Source organism: Hyla sarda, chromosome 1, assembly GCF_029499605.1.
Source record: "Hyla sarda isolate aHylSar1 chromosome 1, aHylSar1.hap1, whole genome shotgun sequence".
NCBI lineage: Eukaryota > Metazoa > Chordata > Amphibia > Anura > Hylidae > Hyla > Hyla sarda.
In genome coordinates this window covers 256,419,572-256,446,092 of record NC_079189.1, presented here as the reverse complement: position 1 = coordinate 256,446,092, position 26,521 = coordinate 256,419,572, and the positions used below count along the sequence as shown (strand labels likewise).

At 50.0% G+C, this 26,521-nt stretch overlaps 11 pseudogenes; all 11 read right to left on the bottom strand.

Annotated features, from left to right (window-relative positions):
• Positions 1 to 1,716: 1,716 nt before the first annotated feature.
• Positions 1,717 to 1,836, bottom strand: LOC130313171 (5S ribosomal RNA; annotated as a pseudogene).
• Positions 1,837 to 2,310: 474 nt separating this feature from the next.
• Positions 2,311 to 2,430, bottom strand: LOC130331782 (5S ribosomal RNA; annotated as a pseudogene).
• A 4,474-nt stretch (positions 2,431 to 6,904) lies between these two features.
• On the bottom strand, positions 6,905 to 7,024 carry LOC130313160 (5S ribosomal RNA; annotated as a pseudogene).
• Positions 7,025 to 7,498: 474 nt separating this feature from the next.
• LOC130331673 (5S ribosomal RNA) lies at positions 7,499 to 7,618 on the bottom strand (annotated as a pseudogene).
• Positions 7,619 to 9,916: 2,298 nt separating this feature from the next.
• Positions 9,917 to 10,036, bottom strand: LOC130327047 (5S ribosomal RNA; annotated as a pseudogene).
• A 3,674-nt stretch (positions 10,037 to 13,710) lies between these two features.
• On the bottom strand, positions 13,711 to 13,830 carry LOC130352227 (5S ribosomal RNA; annotated as a pseudogene).
• A 1,470-nt stretch (positions 13,831 to 15,300) lies between these two features.
• LOC130352066 (5S ribosomal RNA) lies at positions 15,301 to 15,420 on the bottom strand (annotated as a pseudogene).
• Positions 15,421 to 16,101: 681 nt separating this feature from the next.
• LOC130352064 (5S ribosomal RNA) lies at positions 16,102 to 16,221 on the bottom strand (annotated as a pseudogene).
• Positions 16,222 to 18,893: 2,672 nt separating this feature from the next.
• LOC130324454 (5S ribosomal RNA) lies at positions 18,894 to 19,013 on the bottom strand (annotated as a pseudogene).
• A 2,866-nt stretch (positions 19,014 to 21,879) lies between these two features.
• On the bottom strand, positions 21,880 to 21,999 carry LOC130323914 (5S ribosomal RNA; annotated as a pseudogene).
• Positions 22,000 to 22,883: 884 nt separating this feature from the next.
• On the bottom strand, positions 22,884 to 23,003 carry LOC130352484 (5S ribosomal RNA; annotated as a pseudogene).
• Positions 23,004 to 26,521: the final 3,518 nt, after the last annotated feature.

The window sequence follows — 26,521 nt, the reverse complement described above, 5'->3', positions numbered from 1 at the left end:
TGACGAGAGCAGGCGCGTTCAGCCTAGGATGGCTGTTGACAGCTTCACACTTTGTATACTGTGGATTTAAGCATCAATAAATCCTTTTCCGAATCGGAGCGGAAGGCGGCAACAGATTAAAATGTCAACTGCACCCGGGATTCCCAGCCAGTCTCCCATGCTGGTACTTACCAGGCCCTAAGCTGGGTAGCAGTCTGCGATCTGACGAGAGCAGGCGCGTTCAGCTTAGGATGGCCTTTGACAGCTTCGTGTTTTTTATACTGTGCATTTAAGCATCAATAAATCCTTTTCGGAATCGGAACAGAAGGCGGCAACAGAGCAAAATGTCAACTGCACCCGGGATTCCCAGCCAGTCTCCCATGCCGGTACTTACTAGGCCCTAAGCTGGGTAGCAGTCTGCGATCTGACGAGAGCAGGCGCGTTCAGCTTAGGATGGCCGTTGACATCTTTATGAGTTGTATATTGTGGATTTAAGCATCAATAAATATTTTTATTAATCGGAGAGGAAGGCGGCAACAGAGCAAAATGTCAATGGCACCTTGGATTGCCAGCCAGTCTCCCATGCCGGTATCTGCTGGGCAGCAGTCTGCGATCTGAGGAGAGCAGGCACGTTCAGGCTTAGGATGGCCGTTGACAGCTTCACACTTTGTATACTGTGGATTTAAGCATCAATAAATAATTTTCGGAATCGGAGCAGAAACAGAGCAAAATGTCAACTGCACCCGGGATTCCCAGCCAGTCTCCCATGCCGGTACTTACTGGGCCCTAAGCTGCGTAGCAGTCTGCGATCTGACGAGAGCAGGCGCCTTCAGCTTAGGATGGCCGTTGACATCTTCACGCTTTGTATACTGTGGATTTCAGCATCAATAAATATTTTTTTTAATCGGAGAGGAAGGCGGCAACAGAGCAAAATGTCAATAGCACCTTGGATTGCCAGCCAGTCTCCCATGCCTGTACTTGCCGGGCAGCAGTCTGCGATCTGACAAGAACAGGCGCATTTAGCTTAGGATAGCCGTAGACGGCTTCACACCCTGTATACTGTGGATACTGTGGATTTAAGCATCAATAAATCCTTTTCGAAATCGGAGCAAAATGTCTACAGAGCTACAGAGCAAAATGTCAACAACACCTGAGATTCCCAGCCAGTCTCCCATGCTGGTACTTACCGGCCCCTAAGCTGGGTAGCAGTCTGCGATCTGACGAGAGCAGGCGCGTTCAGCTTAGGATGGCCGATGACAGCTTTATGCACTTTATACTGTGCATTTAAGCATCAATAAATCCTTTTCCGAATCGGAGCAGAAGTCGGCAACAGATTAAAATGTCAACTGCACCCGGGATTCCCAGCCAATCTCCCATGCTGGTACTTACCAGGCCCTAAGCTGGGTAGCAGTCTGCGATCTGACGAGAGCAGGCGCGTTCAGCTTAGGATGGCCGTTGACAGCTTCACACTTTGTATACTGTGGATTTAAGCATCAATAAATAATTTTCGGAATCGGAGCAGAAACAGAGTAAAATGTCAACTGCACCCGGGATTCCCAGCCAGTCTCCCATACTGGTATTTACCAGGCCCGAAGCTGGGTAGCAGTCTGCGATCTGACGAGAACAGGAGCATTCAGCTTAGGATGGCCGTAGACCGCTTCAAACTCTGTATACTGTGGATTTAAGCATAAATAAATCCTTTTCGGAATCGGAGCAGAAGGCGGCAACAGAGTAAAATGTCAACGACACCTGGGATTCCCAGCCAGTCTCCCATGCTGGTACTTACCGGGCCCTAAGCTGGGTAGCAGTCTGCGATCTGACGAGAGCAGGCGCGTTCAGCTTAGGATGGCCGTTGACAGCTTCTCGACCTTTATACTGTGCATTTAAGCATCAATAAATCCTTTTCGGAATCGGAATGGAAGGCGGCAACAGAGCAAAATGTCAACGGCAGACGGGATTCCCAGCCAGTGTCCCATGCCGGTACTTACCGGGCCCTAAGATCTGTACCAGTCTGCGATCTGACGAGAGCAGGCGTGTTAAGCTTAGGATGGCCGTCGACAGCTTCACACCTTGTATACTGTGGATTTAAGCATCAATAAATTATTTTCGGAATCGGAGCGGAAGGCAGCAATAGAGCAAAATGTTAACGGCACCCGGGATTCCCAGCCAGTCTCCCATGCCCGTACTTGCCGGGCAGCAGTCTGCGATCTGACAAGAACAGGCACATTCTGCTTAGGATAGCCGTAGACGGCTTCACACCCTGTATACTGTGGATTTAAGCATCAATAAATCCTTTTCGGAATCGGAGCGGAAGGCGGCTACAGAGCAAAATGTCAACAACACCTGGGATTCCCAGCCAGTCTCCCATGCTGGTACTTACCGGGCCCTAAGCTGGGTAGCAGTCTGCGATCTGACGAGAGCAGGTGCGTTCAGCTTAGGATGGCCGTTGACAGCTTCACTCCCTTTATACTGTGCATTTAAGCATCAATAAATCCTTTTCCGAATCGGAGTGGAAAGCGGCGACGGATTAAAATGTCATCTGCACCCGGGATTCCCAGCCAGTCTCCCATGCTGGTACTTACCAGGCCCTAAGCTTGGTAGCAGTCTGCGATCTGATGAGAGCAGGCGCGTTCAGCTTAGGATGGCCGTTGACAGCTTCACACTTTGTATACTGTGCATTTAAGCATCAATAAATCCTTTTCGGAATCGGAACCGGAACCGGAACCGGATCGGAAGGCGGCAACAGAGCAAAATGTCAACGACAGTCGGGATTCCCAGCCAGTGTCCCATGCCGGTACTTACTGGGCCCTAAGATCTGTACCAGTCTGCGATCTGACGAGAGCAGGCGCGTTAAGCTTAGGATGGCCGTCGACAGCTTCACACCTTGTATACTGTGGATTTAAGCATCAATAAATTCTTTTCGGAATCGGAGCGGAAGGCAGCAATAGAGCAAGATGTCAACGGCAACCGGGATTCCCAGCCAGTCTCACATGCCAGTACTTACCGGGCCCTAAGCTGGGTAGCAGTCTGCGATCTGACGAGAGCAGGCGCGTTCAGCTTAGGATGGCCATTGACAGCTTCAAGCTTTTTATACTCTGCATTTAAGCATCAATAAATCCTTTTCGGAATCGGAACAGAAGGCGGCAACAGAGCAAAATGTCAACTGCACACGGGATTCCCAGCCAGTCTCCCATGCTGGTACTTACCAGGCCCTAAGCTGGGTAGCAATCTGCGATCTAACGAGAGCAGGCGCGTTCAGCTTAGGATGGCCGTTGACATCTTTACGCGTTGTATATTGTGGATTTAAGCATCAATAAATATTTTTATTAATCGGAGAGGAAGGCGGCAACAGAGCAAAATGTCAATGGCACCTTGGATTGCCAGCCAGTCTCCCATGCCGGTATCTGCCGGGCAGCGGTCTGCGATCTGAGGAGAGCAGGCACGTTCAGGCTTAGGATGGCCGTTGACAGCTTCACACCCTGTATATTGTGGATTAAAGCATCAATAAATCATTTTCCGAATCGGAGCGGAAGGCGGCAACAGATTAAAATGTCAACTGCACCCGGGATTCCCAGCCAGTCTCCCATGCTGGTACTTACCAGGCCCTAAGCTGGGTAGCAGTCTGCGTTCTGGCGAGAGCAGGCGCATTCAGCTTAGGATGGTGGTTGACAGCTTCACACTTTGTATACTGTGGATTTAAGAATCAATAAATAATTTTCGGAATCGGAACAGAAACAGAGCAAAATGTAAACTGCACACGGGATTCCCAGCCAGTCTCCCAAGCTGGTACTTACGAGGCCCGAAGCTGGGTAGCAGTCTGCGATTTGACGAGAACAGGTGCATTCAGCTTAGGATGGCCGTAGACATCTTCACACCCTGTTTACTGTGGATTTAAGCATCAATAAATCCTTTTCGGAATCGGAGCGGAAGGCGGCAACAGAGCAAAATGTCAACGACACTTGGGATTCCCAGCCAGTCTTCCATGCTGGTACTTACCAGGCCCTAAGCTGGGTAGCAGTCTGTGATCTGACGAGAGCAGGCGCGTTCAGCTTAGGATGGCCTTTGACAGCTTCGTGTTTTTTATACTGTGCATTTAAGCATCAATAAATCCTTTTCGGAATCGGAACGGAAGGCGGCAACAGAGCAAAATGTCAACGGCAGCCGGGATTCCCAGCCAGTGTCCCATGCCGGTACTTACCGGACCCTAAGATCTGTACCAGTCTGCGATCTGACGAGAGCAGGCGCGTTCAGCTTAGGATGGCCTTTGACAGCTTCGTGTTTTTTATACTGTGCATTTAATCATCAATAAATCCTTTTCGGAATCGGAACAGAAGGCGGCAACAGAGCAAAATGTCAACTGCACCCGGGATTCCCAGCCAGTCTCCCATGCCGGTACTTTCTAGGCCCTAAGCTGGGTAGCAGTCTGCGATCTGACGAGAGCAGGCGCGTTCAGCTTAGGATGGCCGTTGACATCTTTATGCGTTGTATATTGTGGATTTAAGCATCAATAAATATTTTTATTAATCGGAGAGGAAGGCGGCAACAGAGCAAAATGTCAATGGCACCTTGGATTGCCAGCCAGTCTCCCATGCCGGTATCTGCCGGGCAGCAGTCTGCGATCTGAGGAGAGCAGGCACGTTCAGGCTTAGGATGGCCGTTGACAGCTTCACACTTTGTATGCTGTGGATTTAAGCATCAATAAATAATTTTCGGAATCGGAGCAGAAACAGAGCAAAATGTCAACTGCACCCGGGATTCCCAGCCAGTCTCCCATGCTGGTACTTACCGGGCCCTAAGCTGGGTAGCAGTCTGCGATCTGACGAGAGCAGGCGCGTTCAGCTTAGGATGGCCATTGACATCTTCACGCCTTGTATATTGTGGATTTAAGCATCAATAAATATTTTTATTAATCGGAGAGGAAGGCGGCAACAGAGCAAAATGTCAAAGGCACCTTGGATTGCCAGCCAGTCTCCCATGCCTGTATCTGCCGGGCAGCAGTCTGCGATCTGAGGAGAGCAGGCTCGTTCAGGCTTAGGATGGCCATTGACAGCTTCACACGCTGTATATTGTGGATTTAAGCATCAATAAATCCTTTTCCGAATCGGAGCGGAAGGCGGCAACAGATTAAAATGTCAACTGCACCCGGGATTCCAGCCAGTCTCCCATGCTGGTACTTACCAGGCCCTGAGTTGGGTAGCAGTCTGCGATCTGACGAGAGCAGGCGCGTTCAGCCTAGGATGGCTGTTGACAGCTTCACACTTTGTATACTGTGGATTTAAGCATCAATAAATCCTTTTCCGAATCGGAGCGGAAGGCGGCAACAGATTAAAATGTCAACTGCACCCGGGATTCCCAGCCAGTCTCCCATGCTGGTACTTACCAGGCCCTAAGCTGGGTAGCAGTCTGCGATCTGACGAGAGCAGGCGCGTTCAGCTTAGGATGGCCTTTGACAGCTTCGTGTTTTTTATACTGTGCATTTAAGCATCAATAAATCCTTTTCGGAATCGGAACAGAAGGCGGCAACAGAGCAAAATGTCAACTGCACCCGGGATTCCCAGCCAGTCTCCCATGCCGGTACTTACTAGGCCCTAAGCTGGGTAGCAGTCTGCGATCTGACGAGAGCAGGCGCGTTCAGCTTAGGATGGCCGTTGACATCTTTATGAGTTGTATATTGTGGATTTAAGCATCAATAAATATTTTTATTAATCGGAGAGGAAGGCGGCAACAGAGCAAAATGTCAATGGCACCTTGGATTGCCAGCCAGTCTCCCATGCCGGTATCTGCTGGGCAGCAGTCTGCGATCTGAGGAGAGCAGGCACGTTCAGGCTTAGGATGGCCGTTGACAGCTTCACACTTTGTATACTGTGGATTTAAGCATCAATAAATAATTTTCGGAATCGGAGCAGAAACAGAGCAAAATGTCAACTGCACCCGGGATTCCCAGCCAGTCTCCCATGCCGGTACTTACTGGGCCCTAAGCTGCGTAGCAGTCTGCGATCTGACGAGAGCAGGCGCCTTCAGCTTAGGATGGCCGTTGACATCTTCACGCTTTGTATACTGTGGATTTCAGCATCAATAAATATTTTTTTTAATCGGAGAGGAAGGCGGCAACAGAGCAAAATGTCAATAGCACCTTGGATTGCCAGCCAGTCTCCCATGCCTGTACTTGCCGGGCAGCAGTCTGCGATCTGACAAGAACAGGCGCATTTAGCTTAGGATAGCCGTAGACGGCTTCACACCCTGTATACTGTGGATACTGTGGATTTAAGCATCAATAAATCCTTTTCGAAATCGGAGCAAAATGTCTACAGAGCTACAGAGCAAAATGTCAACAACACCTGAGATTCCCAGCCAGTCTCCCATGCTGGTACTTACCGGGCCCTAAGCTGGGTAGCAGTCTGCGATCTGACGAGAGCAGGCGCGTTCAGCTTAGGATGGCCGATGACAGCTTTATGCACTTTATACTGTGCATTTAAGCATCAATAAATCCTTTTCCGAATCGGAGCAGAAGTCGGCAACAGATTAAAATGTCAACTGCACCCGGGATTCCCAGCCAATCTCCCATGCTGGTACTTACCAGGCCCTAAGCTGGGTAGCAGTCTGCGATCTGACGAGAGCAGGCGCGTTCAGCTTAGGATGGCCGTTGACAGCTTCACACTTTGTATACTGTGGATTTAAGCATCAATAAATAATTTTCGGAATCGGAGCAGAAACAGAGTAAAATGTCAACTGCACCCGGGATTCCCAGCCAGTCTCCCATACTGGTATTTACCAGGCCCGAAGCTGGGTAGCAGTCTGCGATCTGACGAGAACAGGAGCATTCAGCTTAGGATGGCCGTAGACCGCTTCAAACTCTGTATACTGTGGATTTAAGCATAAATAAATCCTTTTCGGAATCGGAGCAGAAGGCGGCAACAGAGTAAAATGTCAACGACACCTGGGATTCCCAGCCAGTCTCCCATGCTGGTACTTACCGGGCCCTAAGCTGGGTAGCAGTCTGCGATCTGACGAGAGCAGGCGCGTTCAGCTTAGGATGGCCGTTGACAGCTTCTCGACCTTTATACTGTGCATTTAAGCATCAATAAATCCTTTTCGGAATCGGAATGGAAGGCGGCAACAGAGCAAAATGTCAACGGCAGACGGGATTCCCAGCCAGTGTCCCATGCCGGTACTTACCGGGCCCTAAGATCTGTACCAGTCTGCGATCTGACGAGAGCAGGCGTGTTAAGCTTAGGATGGCCGTCGACAGCTTCACACCTTGTATACTGTGGATTTAAGCATCAATAAATTATTTTCGGAATCGGAGCGGAAGGCAGCAATAGAGCAAAATGTTAACGGCACCCGGGATTCCCAGCCAGTCTCCCATGCCCGTACTTGCCGGGCAGCAGTCTGCGATCTGACAAGAACAGGCACATTCTGCTTAGGATAGCCGTAGACGGCTTCACACCCTGTATACTGTGGATTTAAGCATCAATAAATCCTTTTCGGAATCGGAGCGGAAGGCGGCTACAGAGCAAAATGTCAACAACACCTGGGATTCCCAGCCAGTCTCCCATGCTGGTACTTACCGGGCCCTAAGCTGGGTAGCAGTCTGCGATCTGACGAGAGCAGGTGCGTTCAGCTTAGGATGGCCGTTGACAGCTTCACTCCCTTTATACTGTGCATTTAAGCATCAATAAATCCTTTTCCGAATCGGAGTGGAAAGCGGCGACAGATTAAAATGTCATCTGCACCCGGGATTCCCAGCCAGTCTCCCATGCTGGTACTTACCAGGCCCTAAGCTTGGTAGCAGTCTGCGATCTGATGAGAGCAGGCGTGTTCAGCTTAGGATGGCCGTTGACAGCTTCACACTTTGTATACTGTGCATTTAAGCATCAATAAATCCTTTTCGGAATCGGAAACGGAACCGGAACCGGAACGGAAGGCGGCAACAGAGCAAAATGTCAACGACAGTCGGGATTCCCAGCCAGTGTCCCATGCCGGTACTTACTGGGCCCTAAGATCTGTACCAGTCTGCGATCTGACGAGAGCAGGCGCATTAAGCTTAGGATGGCCGTCGACAGCTTCACACCTTGTATACTGTGGATTTAAGCATCAATAAATTCTTTTCGGAATCGGAGCGGAAGGCAGCAATAGAGCAAGATGTCAACGGCAACCGGGATTCCCAGCCAGTCTCACATGCCAGTACTTACCGGGCCCTAAGCTGGGTAGCAGTCTGCGATCTGACGAGAGCAGGCGCGTTCAGCTTAGGATGGCCATTGACAGCTTCAAGCTTTTTATACTCTGCATTTAAGCATCAATAAATCCTTTTCGGAATCGGAACAGAAGGCGGCAACAGAGCAAAATGTCAACTGCACACGGGATTCCCAGCCAGTCTCCCATGCTGGTACTTACCAGGCCCTAAGCTGGGTAGCAGTCTGCGATCTAACAAGAGCAGGCGCGTTCAGCTTAGGATGGCCGTTGACATCTTTACGCGTTGTATATTGTGGATTTAAGCATCAATAAATATTTTTATTAATCGGAGAGGAAGGCGGCAACAGAGCAAAATGTCAATGGCACCTTGGATTGCCAGCCAGTCTCCCATGCCGGTATCTGCCGGGCAGCGGTCTGCGATCTGAGGAGAGCAGGCACGTTCAGGCTTAGGATGGCCGTTGACAGCTTCACACCCTGTATATTGTGGATTAAAGCATCAATAAATCATTTTCCGAATCGGAGCGGAAGGCGGCAACAGATTAAAATGTCAACTGCACCCGGGATTCCCAGCCAGTCTCCCATGCTGGTACTTACCAGGCCCTAAGCTGGGTAGCAGTCTGCGTTCTGGCGAGAGCAGGCGCATTCAGCTTAGGATGGTGGTTGACAGCTTCACACTTTGTATACTGTGGATTTAAGAATCAATAAATAATTTTCGGAATCGGAACAGAAACAGAGCAAAATGTAAACTGCACACGGGATTCCCAGCCAGTCTCCCAAGCTGGTACTTACGAGGCCCGAAGCTGGGTAGCAGTCTGCGATTTGACGAGAACAGGTGCATTCAGCTTAGGATGGCCGTAGACATCTTCACACCCTGTTTACTGTGGATTTAAGCATCAATAAATCCTTTTCGGAATCGGAGCGGAAGGCGGCAACAGAGCAAAATGTCAACGACACTTGGGATTCCCAGCCAGTCTTCCATGCTGGTACTTACCAGGCCCTAAGCTGGGTAGCAGTCTGTGATCTGACGAGAGCAGGCGCGTTCAGCTTAGGATGGCCTTTGACAGCTTCGTGTTTTTTATACTGTGCATTTAAGCATCAATAAATCCTTTTCGGAATCGGAACGGAAGGCGGCAACAGAGCAAAATGTCAACGGCAGCCGGGATTCCCAGCCAGTGTCCCATGCCGGTACTTACCGGACCCTAAGATCTGTACCAGTCTGCGATCTGACGAGAGCAGGCGCGTTCAGCTTAGGATGGCCTTTGACAGCTTCGTGTTTTTTATACTGTGCATTTAATCATCAATAAATCCTTTTCGGAATCGGAACAGAAGGCGGCAACAGAGCAAAATGTCAACTGCACCCGGGATTCCCAGCCAGTCTCCCATGCCGGTACTTACTGGGCCCTAAGCTGCGTAGCAGTCTGCGATCTGACGAGAGCAGGCGCGTTCAGCTTAGGATGGCCGTTGACATCTTCACACCTTGTATACTGTGGATTTAAGCATCAATAAATATTTTTTTTAATCGGAGAGGAAGGCGGCAACAGAGCAAAATGTCAATAGCACCTTGGATTGCCAGCCAGTCTCCCATGCCCGTACTTGCCGGGCAGCAGTCTGCGATCTGACAAGAACAGGCGCATTCAGCTTAGGATGGCTGTAGACGGCTTCACACCCTGTATACTGTGGATTTAAGCATCAATAAATCCTTTTCGGAATCGGAGCAAAATGTCTACAGAGCTACAGAGCTAAATGTCAACAACACCTGAGATTCCCAGCCAGTCTCCCATGCTGGTACTTACCAGGCCCTAAGCTGGGTAGCAGTCTGCGATCTGACGAGAGCAGGCGCGTTCAGCTTAGGATGGCCGTTGACATCTTTATGCGTTGTATATTGTGGATTTAAGCATCAATAAATATTTTTATTAATCGGAGAGGAAGGCGGCAACAGAGCAAAATGTCAAAGGCACCTTGGATTGCCAGCCAGTCTCCCATGCCTGTATCTGCCGGGCAGCAGTCTGCGATCTGAGGAGAGCAGGCTCGTTCAGGCTTAGGATGGCCATTGACAGCTTCACACGCTGTATATTGTGGATTTAAGCATCAATAAATCCTTTTCCGAATCGGAGCGGAAGGCGGCAACAGATTAAAATGTCAACTGCACCCGGGATTCCAGCCAGTCTCCCATGCTGGTACTTACCAGGCCCTGAGTTGGGTAGCAGTCTGCGATCTGACGAGAGCAGGCGCGTTCAGCCTAGGATGGCTGTTGACAGCTTCACACTTTGTATACTGTGGATTTAAGCATCAATAAATCCTTTTCCGAATCGGAGCGGAAGGCGGCAACAGATTAAAATGTCAACTGCACCCGGGATTCCCAGCCAGTCTCCCATGCTGGTACTTACCAGGCCCTAAGCTGGGTAGCAGTCTGCGATCTGACGAGAGCAGGCGCGTTCAGCTTAGGATGGCCTTTGACAGCTTCGTGTTTTTTATACTGTGCATTTAAGCATCAATAAATCCTTTTCGGAATCGGAACAGAAGGCGGCAACAGAGCAAAATGTCAACTGCACCCGGGATTCTCAGCCAGTCTCCCATGCCGGTACTTACTAGGCCCTAAGCTGGGTAGCAGTCTGCGATCTGACGAGAGCAGGCGCGTTCAGCTTAGGATGGCCGTTGACATCTTTATGAGTTGTATATTGTGGATTTAAGCATCAATAAATATTTTTATTAATCGGAGAGGAAGGCGGCAACAGAGCAAAATGTCAATGGCACCTTGGATTGCCAGCCAGTCTCCCATGCCGGTATCTGCTGGGCAGCAGTCTGCGATCTGAGGAGAGCAGGCACGTTCAGGCTTAGGATGGCCGTTGACAGCTTCACACTTTGTATACTGTGGATTTAAGCATCAATAAATAATTTTCGGAATCGGAGCAGAAACAGAGCAAAATGTCAACTGCACCCGGGATTCCCAGCCAGTCTCCCATGCCGGTACTTACTGGGCCCTAAGCTGCGTAGCAGTCTGCGATCTGACGAGAGCAGGCGCCTTCAGCTTAGGATGGCCGTTGACATCTTCACGCTTTGTATACTGTGGATTTCAGCATCAATAAATATTTTTTTTAATCGGAGAGGAAGGCGGCAACAGAGCAAAATGTCAATAGCACCTTGGATTGCCAGCCAGTCTCCCATGCCTGTACTTGCTGGGCAGCAGTCTGCGATCTGACAAGAACAGGCGCATTTAGCTTAGGATAGCCGTAGACGGCTTCACACCCTGTATACTGTGGATACTGTGGATTTAAGCATCAATAAATCCTTTTCGAAATCGGAGCAAAATGTCTACAGAGCTACAGAGCAAAATGTCAACAACACCTGAGATTCCCAGCCAGTCTCCCATGCTGGTACTTACCGGGCCCTAAGCTGGGTAGCAGTCTGCGATCTGACGAGAGCAGGCGCGTTCAGCTTAGGATGGCCGATGACAGCTTTATGCACTTTATACTGTGCATTTAAGCATCAATAAATCCTTTTCCGAATCGGAGCAGAAGTCGGCAACAGATTAAAATGTCAACTGCACCCGGGATTCCCAGCCAATCTCCCATGCTGGTACTTACCAGGCCCTAAGCTGGGTAGCAGTCTGCGATCTGATGAGAGCAGGCGCGTTCAGCTTAGGATGGCCGTTGACAGCTTCACACTTTGTATACTGTGCATTTAAGCATCAATAAATCCTTTTCGGAATCGGAACCGGAACCGGAACCGGAACGGAAGGCGGCAACAGAGCAAAATGTCAACGACAGTCGGGATTCCCAGCCAGTGTCCCATGCCGGTACTTACTGGGCCCTAAGATCTGTACCAGTCTGCGATCTGACGAGAGCAGGCGCATTAAGCTTAGGATGGCCGTCGACAGCTTCACACCTTGTATACTGTGGATTTAAGCATCAATAAATTCTTTTCGGAATCGGAGCGGAAGGCAGCAATAGAGCAAGATGTCAACGGCAACCGGGATTCCCAGCCAGTCTCACATGCCAGTACTTACCGGGCCCTAAGCTGGGTAGCAGTCTGCGATCTGACGAGAGCAGGCACGTTCAGCTTAGGATGGCCATTGACAGCTTCAAGCTTTTTATACTCTGCATTTAAGCATCAATAAATCCTTTTCGGAATCGGAACAGAAGGCGGCAACAGAGCAAAATGTCAACTGCACACGGGATTCCCAGCCAGTCTCCCATGCTGGTACTTACCAGGCCCTAAGCTGGGTAGCAGTCTGCGATCTAACGAGAGCAGGCGCGTTCAGCTTAGGATGGCCGTTGACATCTTTACGCGTTGTATATTGTGGATTTAAGCATCAATAAATATTTTTATTAATCGGAGAGGAAGGCGGCAACAGAGCAAAATGTCAATGGCACCTTGGATTGCCAGCCAGTCTCCCATGCCGGTATCTGCCGGGCAGCAGTCTGCGATCTGAGGAGAGCAGGCTCGTTCAGGCTTAGGATGGCCATTGACAGCTTCACACGCTGTATATTGTGGATTTAAGCATCAATAAATCCTTTTCCGAATCGGAGCGGAAGGCGGCAACAGATTAAAATGTCAACTGCACCCGGGATTCCCAGCCAGTCTCCCATGCTGGTACTTACCAGGCCCTAAGCTGGGTAGCAGTCTGCGATATGACGAGAGCAGGCGCGTTCAGCTTAGGATGGCCTTTGACAGCTTCGTGTTTTTTATACTGTGCATTTAAGCATCAATAAATCCTTTTCGGAATCGGAACAGAAGGCGGCAACAGAGCAAAATGTCAACTGCACCCGGGATTCCCAGCCAGTCTCCCATGCCGGTACTTACTAGGCCCTAAGCCGGGTAGCAGTCTGCGATCTGACGTGAGCAGGCGCGTTCAGCTTAGGATGGCCGTTGACAGCTTTATGAGTTGTATATTGTGGATTTAAGCATCAATAAATATTTTTATTAATCGGAGAGGAAGGCGGCAACAGAGCAAAATGTCAATGGCACCTTGGATTGCCAGCCAGTCTCCCATGCCGGTATCTGCTGGGCAGCAGTCTGCGATCTGAGGAGAGCAGGCACGTTCAGGCTTAGGATGGCCGTTGACAGCTTCACACTTTGTATACTGTGGATTTAAGCATGAATAAATAATTTTCGGAATCGGAGCAGAAACAGAGCAAAATGTCAACTGCACCCGGGATTCCCAGCCAGTCTCCCATGCCGGTACTTACTGGGCCCTAAGCTGCGTAGCAGTCTGCGATCTGACGAGAGCAGGCGTGTTCAGCTTAGGATGGCTGTTGACATCTTCTCGCCTTGTATTCTGTGGATTTAAGCATCAATAAATATTTTTTTTAATCGGAGAGAAAGGCGGCAACAGAGCAAAATGTCAATAGCACCTTGGATTGCCAGCCAGTCTCCCATGCCCGTACTTGCCGGGCAGCAGTCTGCGATCTGACAAGAACAGGAGCATTCAGCTTAGGATAGCCGTAGACGGCTTCACACCCTGTATACTGTGGATTTAAGCATCAATAAATCCTTTTCGAAATCAGAGCAAAATGTCTACAGAGCTACAGAGCAAAATGTCAACAACACCTGAGATTCCCAGCCAGTCTCCCATGCTGGTACATACCAGGCCCTAAGCTGGGTAGCAGTCTGCGATCTGACGAGAGCAGGCGCGTTCAGCTTAGAATGGCCGTTGACAGCTTCCCGGCAATTATACTGTGCATTTAAGCATCAATAAATCCTTTTCCGAATCGGAGCGGAACGGAAGGCGGCAACAGAGCAAAATGTCAACGGCAGCCGGGATTCCCAGCCAGTGTCCCATGCCGGTACTTACCGGGCCCTAAGATCTGTACCAGTCTGCGATCTGACGAGAGCAGGCGCGTTAAGCTTAGGATGGCCGTCGACAGCTTCACACCTTGTATACTGTGGATTTAAGCATCAATAAATATTTTTTTTTAATCGGAGAGGAAGGCGGCAACAGAGCAAAATGACAATAGCACCTTTGATTGCCAGCCAGCCTCCCATGCCCGTACTTGCCGGGCAGCAGTCTGCGATCTGACAAGAACAGGCGCATTCAGCTTAGGATAGCCGTAGACGGCTTCACACCCTGTATATTGTGGATTTAAGCATCAATAAATCCTTTTCGGAATCGGAGCAAAATGTCTACAGAGCTACAGAGCAAAATGTCAACAACACCTGAGATTCCCAGCCAGTCTCCCATGCTGGTACTTACCAGGCCCTAAGCTGGGTAAAAGTCTGCGATCTGACGAGAGCAGGCGCGTTAAGCTTAGGATGGCCGTCGACAGCTTCACACCTTGTATACTGTGGATTTAAGCATCAAAAAATTATTTTCGGAATCGGAGCGGAAGGCAGCAATAGAGCAAAATGTCAACCGGGATTCCCAGCCAGTCTCCCATGCCAGTACTTACCGGGCCCTAAGCTGGGTAGCAGTCTGCGATCTGACGAGAGTAGGCGCGTTCAGCTTAGGATGGCCGTTGACATCTTCACGCCTTGTATATTGTGGATTTAAGCATCAATAAATATTTTTATTAATAGGAGAGGAAGGCGGCAACATAGCAAAATGTCAATAGCACCTTGGATTGCCAGCCAGTCTCCCATGCCGGTATCTCCCGGGCAGCAGTCTGCGATCTGAGGAGAGCAGACCCGTTCAGCTTAGGATGGCCGTTGACAGCTTCACACCCTGTATATTGTGGATTTAAGCATCAATAAATCCTTTTCCGAATCGGAGCGGAAGGCGGCAACAGATTAAAATGTCAACTGCACCCGGGATTCCAGCCAGTCTCCCATGCTGGTACTTACCAGGCCCTAAGCTGGGTAGCAGTCTGCGATCTGACGAGAGCAGGCGCGTTCAGCTTAGGATGGCCGTTGACAGCTTCACACTTTGTATACTGTGGATTTAAGCATCAATAAATAATTTTCGGAATCGGAGCAGAAACAGAGCAAAATGTCAACTGCACCCGGGATTCCCAGCCAGACTCCCATGCTGGTACTTACCAGGCCCGAAGCTGGGTAGCAGTCTGCGATCTGACGAGAACAGGCACATTCAGCTTAGGATGGCCGTAGACATCTTCACACCCTGTATACTGTGGATTTAAGCATCAATAAATCCTTTTCGGAATCGGAGCAGAAGGCGGCAACAGAGCAAAATGTCAACGACACCTGGGATTCCCAGTCAGTCTCCCATGCTGGTACTTACCGGGCCCTAAGCTGGGTAGCAGTCTGCAATCTGACGAGAGCAGGCGCGTTCAGCTTAGGATGGCCGTTGACAGCTTCTCGCCCTTTATACTGTGCATTTAAGCATCAAGAAATCCTTTTCGGAATCGGAACGGAAGGCGGCAACAGAGCAAAATGTCAACGGCAGCCAGGATTCCCAGCCAGTGTCCCATGCCGGTACTTACCGGGCCCCAAGATCTGTACCAGTCTGCGATCTGACGAGAGCAGGCGCGTTCAGCTTAGGATGGCCATTGACAGCTTCATGCTTTTTATACTGTGCATTTAAGCATCAATAAATCCTTTTCGGAATCGGAACGGAAGGCGGCAACTGAGCAAAATGTCAACTGCACCCGGGATTCCCAGCCAGTCTCCCATGCCGGTACTTACTGGGCCCTAAGCTGCGTAGCAGTCTGCGATCTGACGAGAGCAGGCGCGTTCAGCTTAGGATGGCCGTTGACAGCTTCACACTTTGTATACTGTGGATTTAAGCATCAATAAATAATTTTCGGAATCGGAGCAGAAACAGAGCAAAATGTCAACTGCACCCGGGATTCCCAGCCAGACTCCCATGCTGGTACTTACCAGGCCCGAAGCTGGGTAGCAGTCTGCGATCTGACGAGAACAGGCACATTCAGCTTAGGATGGCCGTAGACATCTTCACACCCTGTATACTGTGGATTTAAGCATCAATAAATCCTTTTCGGAATCGGAGCAGAAGGCGGCAACAGAGCAAAATGTCAACGACACCTGGGATTCCCAGTCAGTCTCCCATGCTGGTACTTACCGGGCCCTAAGCTGGGTAGCAGTCTGCAATCTGACGAGAGCAGGCGCGTTCAGCTTAGGATGGCCGTTGACAGCTTCTCGCCCTTTATACTGTGCATTTAAGCATCAAGAAATCCTTTTCGGAATCGGAACGGAAGGCGGCAACAGAGCAAAATGTCAACGGCAGCCAGGATTCCCAGCCAGTGTCCCATGCCGGTACTTACCGGGCCCCAAGATCTGTACCAGTCTGCGATCTGACGAGAGCAGGCGCGTTCAGCTTAGGATGGCCATTGACAGCTTCATGCTTTTTATACTGTGCATTTAAGCATCAATAAATCCTTTTCGGAATCGGAACGGAAGGCGGCAACTGAGCAAAATGTCAACTGCACCCGGGATTCCCAGCCAGTCTCCCATGCCGGTACTTACTGGGCCCTAAGCTGCGTAGCAGTCTGCGATCTGACGAGAGCAGGCGTGTTCAGCTTAGGATGGCCGTTGACATCTTCACGCCTTGTATACTGTGGATTTAAGCATCAATAAATATTTTTTTTAATCGGAGAGGAAGGCGGCAACAGAGCAAAATGTCAATAGCACCTTGGATTGCCAGCCAGTCTCCCATGCCCGTACTTGCCGGCCAGCAGTCTGCGATCTGACGAGAGCAGGCGAATTCAGCTTAGGATGGCCGTTGACAGCTTCACACTTTGTATACTGTGCATTTAAACATCAATAAATCCTTTTCGGAATCGGAACGGAAGGCGGCAACAGAGCAAAATGTCAACGGCAGCCGGGATTCCCAGCCAGTGTCCCATGCCGGTACTTACCGGGCCCTAAGATCTGTACCAGTCTGCGATCTGACGAGAGCAGGCGCGTTAAGCTTAGGATGGCCGTCGACAGCTTCACACCTTGTATACTGTGGATTTAAGCATCAATAAATTATTTTTGGAATCGGAGCGGAAGGCAGCAATAGAGCAAAATGTCAACGGCAACCGGGATTCCCAGCCAGTCTCCCATGCCAGTACTTACCGGGCACTAAGCTGGGTAGCAGTCTGCGATCTGACAAGAGCAGGCGCGTTCAGCTTAGGATGGCCTTTGACAGCTTCATGCTTTTTATACTGTGCATTTAAGCATCAATAAATCCTTTTCGGAATCGGAACGGAAGGCGGCAACAGAGCAAAATGTCAACTGCATCCGGGATTCCCAGCCAGTCTCCCATGCCGGTACTTACTGGGCCCTAAGCTGGGTAGCAGTCTGCGATCTGACGAGAGCAGGCGCGTTCAGCTTAGGATGGCCGTAGACATCTTCACGCCTTGTATATTGTGGATTTAAGCATCAATAAATATTTTTATTATTCGGAGAAGAAGGCGGCAACAGAGCAAAATGTCAATGGCACCTTGGATTGCCAGCCTGTCTCCCATGCCGGTAACTGCCGGGCAGCAGTCTGCGATCTGACGAGAGCAGGCACGTTCAGCTTAGGATGGCCGTTGACATCTTTACGCCTTGTATATTGTGGATTTAAGCATCAATAAATATTTTTATTATTCGGAGAAGAAGGCGGCAACAGAGCAAAATGTCAATGGCACCTTGGATTGCCAGCCAGTCTCCCATGCCTGTATCTGCCGGGCAGCAGTCTGCGATCTGAGGAGAGCAGGCACGTTCAGGCTTACGATGGCCGTTGACAGCTTCACACCCTGTAAATTGTGGATTTAAGCATCAATAAATCCTTTTCTGAATCGGAGCGGAAGGCGGCAACAGATTAAAATGTCGACTGCACCCGGGATTCCCAGCCTGTCTCCCATGCTGGTACTTACCAGGCCCGAAGCTGGGTAGCAGTCTGCGATCTGACGAGAACAGGCGCATTCAGCTTAGGATAGCAGTAGACGGCTTCACACCCTGTACACTGTGGATTTAAGCATCAATAAATCATTTTCGGAATCGGAGCAGAAGGCGGCAACAGAGCAAAATGTCAACAACATCTGGGATTCCCAGCCAGTCTCCCATGCTAGTACTTTCCGCGCCCTAAGCTGGGTAGCAGTCTGCGATCTGACGAGAGCAGGCGCGTTCAGCTTAGGATGGCCATTGACAGCTTCACGCCCTTTATATTGTGGATTTAAGCATCAATAAATCCTTTTCCGAATCGGAGCGGAAGGCGTCAACAGATTAAAATGTCAACTGCACCCGGGACTCCCAGCCAGTCTCCCATGCTGGTACTTACAAGGCCCAAAGCTGGGTATCATTCTGCGATCTGACGAGAGCAGGCGCGTTCAGCTTAGGATGGCCGTTGACAGCTTCACACTTTGTATATTGTGCATTTAAGCATCAATAAATCCTTTTCGGAACGGAACGGAAGGCGGCAACAGAGCAAAATGTCAACGGCAGCCGGGATTCCCAGCCAGTGTCCCATGCCGGTACTTACCGGGCCCCAAGATCTGTACCAGTCTGCGATCTGACGAGAGCAGGCGCGTTCAGCTTAGGATGGCTGTTGACAGCTTCACACTTTGTATACTGTGGATTTAAGCATCAATAAATAATTTTCGGAATCGGAGCAGAAACAGAGCAAAATGTCAACTGCACCCGGGATTCCCAGCCAGTCTCCCATGCTGGTACTTACCAGGCCCGAAGCTGGGTAGCAGTCTGCGATCTGACGAGAACAGGCGCATTCAGCTTAGGATGGCCGTAGACATCTTCACACAATGTATACTGTATATGGTGGATTTAAGCATCAATAAATCCTTTTCGGAATCGGAGCGGAAGGCGGCAACAGAGCAAAATGTCAACGACACCTGGGATTCCCAGCCAGTCTCCCATGCTGGTACTTACCGGGCCCTAAGCTGGGTAGCAGTCTGCGATCTGACGAGAGCAGGCGCGTTCAGCTTAGGATGGCCGTCGACAGCTTCACACCTTGTATACTGTGGATTTAAGTATCAATAAATTCTTTTCGGAATCGGAGCGGAAGGCAGCAATAGAGCAAAATGTCAACGGCACCAGGGATTTCCAGCCAGTCTCCCATGCCAGTACTTACCGGGCCCTAAGCTGGGTAGCAGTCTGCGATCTGAAGAGAGCAGGCGCGTTCAGCTTAGGATGGCCATTGACAGCTTCATGCTTTTTATACTGTGCATTTAAGCATCAATAAATCCTTTTCGGAATCTGAGAGGAAGGCGGCAACAGAGCAAAATGTCCATAGTACCTTGGATTGCCAGCCAGTCTCCCATGCCCGTACTTGCCGGGCAGCAGTCTGCGATCTGACTAGAACAGGCGCATTCAGCTTAGGATAGCCGTAGACGGCTTCACACCCTGTATACTGTGGATTTAAGCATCAATAAATCCTTTTCCGAATCGGAGCGGAAGGCGGCAACAGATTAAAATGTCAACTGCACCCGGGATTCCCAGCCAGTCTCCCATGCTGGTACTTACCAGGCTTTAAGCTGGGTAGCAGTCTGCGATCTGACGAGAGCAGGCGCGTTCAGCTTAGGATGGCCGTTGACAGCTTCACACTTTGTATACTGTGGATTTAAGCATCAATAAATAATTTTCGGAATCAGAGCAGAAGCAGAGCAAAATGTCAACTGCACCCGGGATTCCCAGCCAGTCTCCCATGCTGGTACTTACCAGGCCCGAAGCTGGGTAGCAGTCTGCGATCTGACGAGAACAGGCGCATTCAGCTTAGGATGGCCGTAGACATCTTCACACACTGTATACTGTATATGGTGGATTTAAGCATCAATAAATTCTTTTCGGAATCGGAGCGGTAGGCGGCAACAGAGCAAAATGTCAACGACACCTGGGATTCCCAGCCAGTCTCCCATGCTGGTACTTACCGGGCCCTAAGCTGGGTAGCAGTCTGCGATCTGACGAGAGCCAGCGCGTTCAGCTTAGGATGGCCGTTGACAGCTTCTTGTCCTTTATACTGTGCATTTAAGCATCAATAAATCCTTTTCGGAATCCGAACGGAAGGCGGCAACAGAGCAAAATGTCAACGGCAGCCTGGATTCCCAGCCAGTGTCCCATGCCGGTACTTACCGGGCACTAAGATCTGTACCAGTCTGCGATCTGACGAGAGCAGGCGCGTTCAGCTTAGGATGGCCATTGACAGCTTCATGCTTTTTATACTGTGCATTTAAGCATCAATAAATCCTTTTCGGAATCGGAGAGGAAGGCGGCAACAGAGCAAAATGTCAATAGCACCTTGTATTGCCAGCCAGTCTCCCATGCCCGTACTTGCCGGGCAGCAGTCTGCAATCTGACAAGAACAGGCGCATTCAGCTTAGGATAGCCGTAGACGGCTTCACACCCTGTATACTGTGGATTTAAGCATCAATAATTCCTTTTCCGAATCGGAGCAGAAGGCGGCAACAGATTAAAATGTCAACTGCACCCGGGATTCACAGCCAGTCTCCCTTGCTGGTACTTACCAGGCCCTAAGCTGGGTATCAGTCTGCGATCTGACGAGAGCAGGCGCGTTCAGCTTAGGATGGCCGTTGACAGCTTCACACTTTGTATATTATGTATTTAAGCATCAATAAATCTTTTTCGGAATCGGAACGGAAGGCGGCAACAGAGCAAAATGTCAACGGCAGCCGGGATTCCCAGCCAGTGTCCCATGCCGGTACTTACTGGGCCCTAAGATCTGTACCAGTCTGCGATCTGACGAGAGCAGGCGCGTTAAGCTTAGGATGGCCGTCGAGAGATTCACACCTTGTATACTGTGGATTTAAGCATCAATAAATTCTTTTCGGAATCGGAGCGGAAGGCAGCAATAGAGCAAAATGTCAACGGCAACCGGGATTCCCATCCAGTCTCCCATGCCAGTACTTATCGGGCCCTAAGCTGGGTAGCAGTCTGCGATCTGACAAGAGCTGGCGCGTTCAGCTTAGGATGGCCATTGACAGCTTCATGCTTTTTATACTGTGCATTTAAGCATCAATAAATCCTTTTCGGAATCGGAACGGAAGGCGGCAACAGAGCAAAATGTCAACTGCACCCGGGATTCCCAGCCAGTCTCCCATGCCGGTACTTACTGGGCCCTAAGCTGGGAAGCAGTCTGCGATCTGACGAGAGCAGGCACGTTCAGCTTAGGATGGCCGTTGACATCTTCACGCCTTGTATATTGTGGATTTAAGCATCAATAAATATTTTTATTAATCGGAGAGGAAGGCGGCAACATAGCAAAATGTCAATGGCACCTTGGATTGCCAGCCAGTCTCCCATGCCGGTATCTGCCGGGCAGCAGTCTGCGATCTGAGGAGAGCAGACACGTTGAGCTTAGGATGGCCGTTGACAGCTTCACACCCTGTATATTGTGGATTTAAGCATCAATAAATCCTTTTCCGAATCGGAGCGGAAGGCGGCAACAGATTAAAATGTCAACTGCACCCGGGATTCCAGCCAGTCTCCCATGCTGGTACTTACCAGGCCCTAAGCTGGGTAGCAGTCTGCGATCTGACGAGAGCAGGCGCGTTCAGCTTAGGATGGCCATTGACAGCTTCACACTTTGTATACTGTGGATTTATGCATCAATAAATAATTTTCGGAATCGGAGTAGAAACAGAGCAAAATGTCAACTGCACACGGGATTCCCAGCCAGCCACCCATGCTGGTACTTACCAGGCCCAAAGCTGGGTAGCAGTTTGCGATCTGACGAGAACAGGCACATTCAGCTTAGGATGGCCGTAGACATCTTCACACCCTGTATACTGTGGATTTAAGCATCAATAAATCCTTTTCGGAATCGGAGCAGAAGGCGGCAACAGAGCAAAATGTCAACGACACCTGGGATTCCCAGTCAGTCTCCCATGCTGGTACTTACCGGGCCCTAAGCTGGGTAGCAGTCTGCGATCTGACGAGAGCAGGCGCGTTCAGCTTAGGATGGCCATTGACAGCTTCTCGCCCTTTATACTGTGCATTTAAGCATCAATAAATCCTTTTCGGAATCGGAACGGAAGGCGGCAACAGAGCAAAATGTCAACGGCAGCCAGGATTCCCAGCCAGTGTCCCCTGCCGGTACTTACCGGGCCCCAAGATCTGTACCAGTCTGCCATCTGACGAGAGCAGGCGCGTTCAGCTTAGGATGGCCATTGACAGCTTCATGCTTTTTATACTGTGCATTTAAGCATCAAAAAATCCTTTTCGGAATCGGAACGGAAGGCGGCAACAGAGCAAAATGTCAACTGCACCCGGGATTCCCAGCCAGTCTCCCATGCCGGTACCTACTGGGCCCTAAGCTGCGTAGCAGTCTGCGATCTGACGAGAGCAGGCGCGTTCAGCTTAGGATGGCCGTTGACATCTTCACGCCTTGTATACTGTGGATTTAAGCATCAATAAATATTTTGTTTAATCGGAGAGGAAGGCGGCAACAGAGCAAAATGTCAATAGCACCTTGGATTGCCAGCCAGTCTCCCATGCCCGTACTTGCCGGGCAGCAGTCTGCGATCTGACAAGAACAGGCGCATTCAGCTTAGGATAGCCGTAGACGGCTTCACACCCTGTATACTGTGGATTTAAGCATCAATAAATCCTTTTCGAAATCGGAGCAAAATGTCTACAGAGCTACAGAGCAAAATGTCAACAACACCTGAGATTCCCAGCCAGTCTCCCATGCTGGTACTTACCGGGCCCTAAGCTGGGTAGCAGTCTGCAATCTGACGAGAGCAGGCGCGTTCAGCTTAGGATGGCCGTTGACAGCTTCACGCCCTTTATACTGTGCATTTAAGCATCAATAAATCCTTTTCCGAATCGGAGGGGAAGGCGGCAACAGATTAAAATGTCAACTGCACCCGGGGTTCCCAGCCAGTCTCCCATGCTGGTACTTACCAGGCCCTAAGCTGGGTAGCAGTCTGCGATCTGACGAGAGCAGGCGCGTTCAGCTTAGGATGGCCGTTGACAGCTTCACACTTTGTATACTGTGCATTTAAGCATCAATAAATCCTTTTCGGAATCGGAACGGAAGGCGGCAACAGAGCAAAATGTCAACGGCAGCCGGGATTCCCAGCCAGTGTCCCATGCCGGTACTTACCGGGCCCTAAGATCTGTACCAGTCTGCGATCTGACGAGAGCAGGCGCGTTAAGCTTAGGATGGCCGTCGACAGCTTCACACCTTGTATACTGTGGATTTAAGCATCAATAAATATTTTTTTTTAATCGGAGAGGAAGGCGGCAACAGAGCAAAATAAAAATAGCACCTTGGATTGCCAGCCAGTCTCCCATGCCCGTACTTGCCGGGCAGCAGTCTGCGATCTGACAAGAACAGGCGCATTCAGCTTAGGATAGCCGTAGACGGCTTCACACCCTGTATATTGTGGATTTAAGCATAAATAAATCCTTTTCGGAATCGGAGCAAAATGTCTACAGAGCTACAGAGCAAAATGTCAACAACACCTGAGATTCCCAGCCAGTCTCCCATGCTGGTACTTACCGGGCCCTAAGCTGGGTAGCAGTCTGCAATCTGACGAGAGCAGGCGCGTTCAGCTTAGGATGGCCGTTGACAGCTTCACGCCCTTTATACTGTGCATTTAAGCATCAATAAATCCTTTTCCGAATCGGAGCGGAAGGCGGCAACAGATTAAAATGTCAACTGCACCCGGGAATCCAAGCCAGTCTCCCATGCTGGTACTTACCAGGCCCTAAGCTGGGTAGCAGTCTGCGATCTGACGAGAGCAGGCGCATTCAGCTTAGGATGGCCGTTGACATCTTCATGCCTTGTATATTGTGGATTTAAGCATCAATAAATATTTTTATTAATCGGAAAGGAAGGTGGCAACATAGCAAAATGTGAATGGCACCTTGGATTGCCAGCCAGTCTCCCACGCCGGTATCTGCCGGGCAGCAGTCTGCGATCTGAGGAGAGCAGACACGTTCAGCTTAGGATGGCCGTAGACAGCTTCACACCCTGTATATTGTGGATTTAAGCATCAATAAATCCTTTTCCGAATCGGAGCGGAAGGCGGCAACAGATTAAAATGTCAACTGCACCCGGGATTCCAGCCAGTCTCCCATGCTGGTACTTACCAGGCCCTAAGCTGGGTAGCAGTCTGCGATCTGACGAGAGCAGGCGCGTTCAGCTTAGGATGGCCGTTGACAGCTTCATACTTTGTATACTGTGGATTTAAGCATCAATAAATAATTTTCGGAATCGGAGCAGAAACAGAGCAAAATGTCAACTGCACCCGGGATTCCAGCCAGTCTCCCATGCTGGTACTTACCAGGCCCGAAGCTGGGTAGTAGTCTGCGATCTGACGAGAACAGGCACATTCAGCTTAGGATGGCCGTAGACATCTTCACACCCTGTATACTGTGGATTTAAGCATCAATAAATCCTTTTCGGAATCGGAGCGGAAGGCGGCAACAGAGCAAAATGTCAACGACACCTGGGATTCCCAGTCAGTCTCCCATGCTGGTATTTACCGGGCCCTAAGCTGGGTTGCAGTCTGCGATCTGACGAGAGCAGGCGCGTTCAGCTTAGGATGGCCGTTGACAGCTTCACGCCCTTTATACTGTGCATTTAAGCATCAATAAATCCTTTTCGGAATCAGAACGGAAGGCGGCAACAGAGCAAAATGTCAACGGCAGCCAGGATTCCCAGCCAGTACTTACCGGGCCCCAAGATCTGTACCAGTCTGTGATCTGACAAGAGCAGGCGCGTTCAGCTTAGGATGGCCATTGACAGCTTCATGCTTTTTATACTGTGCATTTAAGCATCAATAAATCCTTTTCGGAATCTGAACGGAAGGCGGCAACAGAGCAAAATGTCAACTGCACCCGGGATTCCCAGCCAGTCTCCCATGCCGGTACTTACTGGGCCCTAAGCTGCGTAGCAGTCTGCGATCTGACGAGAGCAGGCGCGTTCAGCTGAGGATGGCCGTTGACATCTTCACGCCTTGTATACTGTGGATTTAAGCATCAATAAATATTTTTTTTAATCGGAGAGGAAGGCGGCAACAGAGCAAAATGTCAATAGCACCTTGGATTGCCAGCCAGTCTCCCATGCCCGTACTTGCCGGGCAGCAGTCTGCGATCTGACAAGAACAGGCGCATTCAGCTTAGGATAGCCGTAGACGGCTTCACACCCTGTATACTGTGGATTTAAGCATCAATAAATCCTTTTCGAAATCGGAGCAAAATGTCAACAACACCTGAGATTCCCAGCCAGTCTCCTATGCTGGTACTTACTGGGCCCTAAGCTGGGTAGCAGTTTGCGATCTGACGAGAGCAGGCGCGTTCAGCTTAGGATGGCCATTGACAGCTTCACACTTTGTATACTGTGCATTTAAGCATCAATAAATCCTTTTCGGAATCGGAACGGAAGGCGGCAACAGAGCAAAATGGCAACGGCAGCCGGGATTCCCAGCCAGTGTCCCATGCCGGTACTTACCGGACCCTAAGATCTGTACCAGTCTGCGATCTGACAATAGCACCTTGGATTGCCAGCCAGTCTCCGATGTCGGTACTTGCCGGGGAGCAGTCTGCGATCTGACAAGAACAGGCACATTCAGCTTAGGATAGCCGTAGACGGCTTCACACCCTGTATACTGTGAATTTAAGCATCAATAAATCCTTTTCGGAATCGGAGCGGAAGGCGGCTACAGAGCAAAATGTCAACAACACCTGGGATTCCCAGCCAGTCTCCCATGCTGGTACTTACCGGGCCCTAAACTGGGTAGCAGTCTGCGATCTGACAAAAGCAGGCGCGTTCAGCTTAGGATGGCCGTTGACAGCTTCACGCCCTTTATACTGTGCATTTAAGCATCAATAAATCCTTTTCCGAATCGGAGCGGAAGGCGGCAACAGATTAAAATGTCAACTGAACCCGGGATTCTCAGCCAGTCTCCCATGCTGGTACTTACCTGGCCCTAAGCTGGGTATCAGTCTGCGATCTGACAAGAGCAGGCATGTTCAGCTTAGGATGGCCGTTGACAGCTTCACATTTTGTATACTGTGCATTTAAGCATCAATAAATCCTTTTCGGAATCGGAACGGAAGGCGGCAACAGAGCAAAATGTCAACGGCAACCGGGATTCCCAGCCAGTGTCCCATGCCGGTACTTACCGGGCCCTAAGATCTGTACCAGTCTGCGATCTGACGAGAGCAGGCGCGTTAAGCTTAGGATAGCCGTCGACAGCTTCACACCTTGTATACTGTGGATTTAAGCATCAATAAATTATTTTCGGAATCGGAGCGGAAGGCAGCAATAGAGCAAAATGTCAACGGCACCCGGGTTTCCCAGCCAGTCTCCCATGCCAATACTTACCGGGCCCTTAGCTGGGTAGCAGTCTGCGATCTGACGAGAGCAGGCGCGTTCAGCTTAGGATGGCCATTGACAGCTTCATGATTTTTATAATGTGCATTTAAGCATCAATAAATCCTTTTCGGAATCGGAACGGAAGGCGGCAAGAGAGCAAAATGT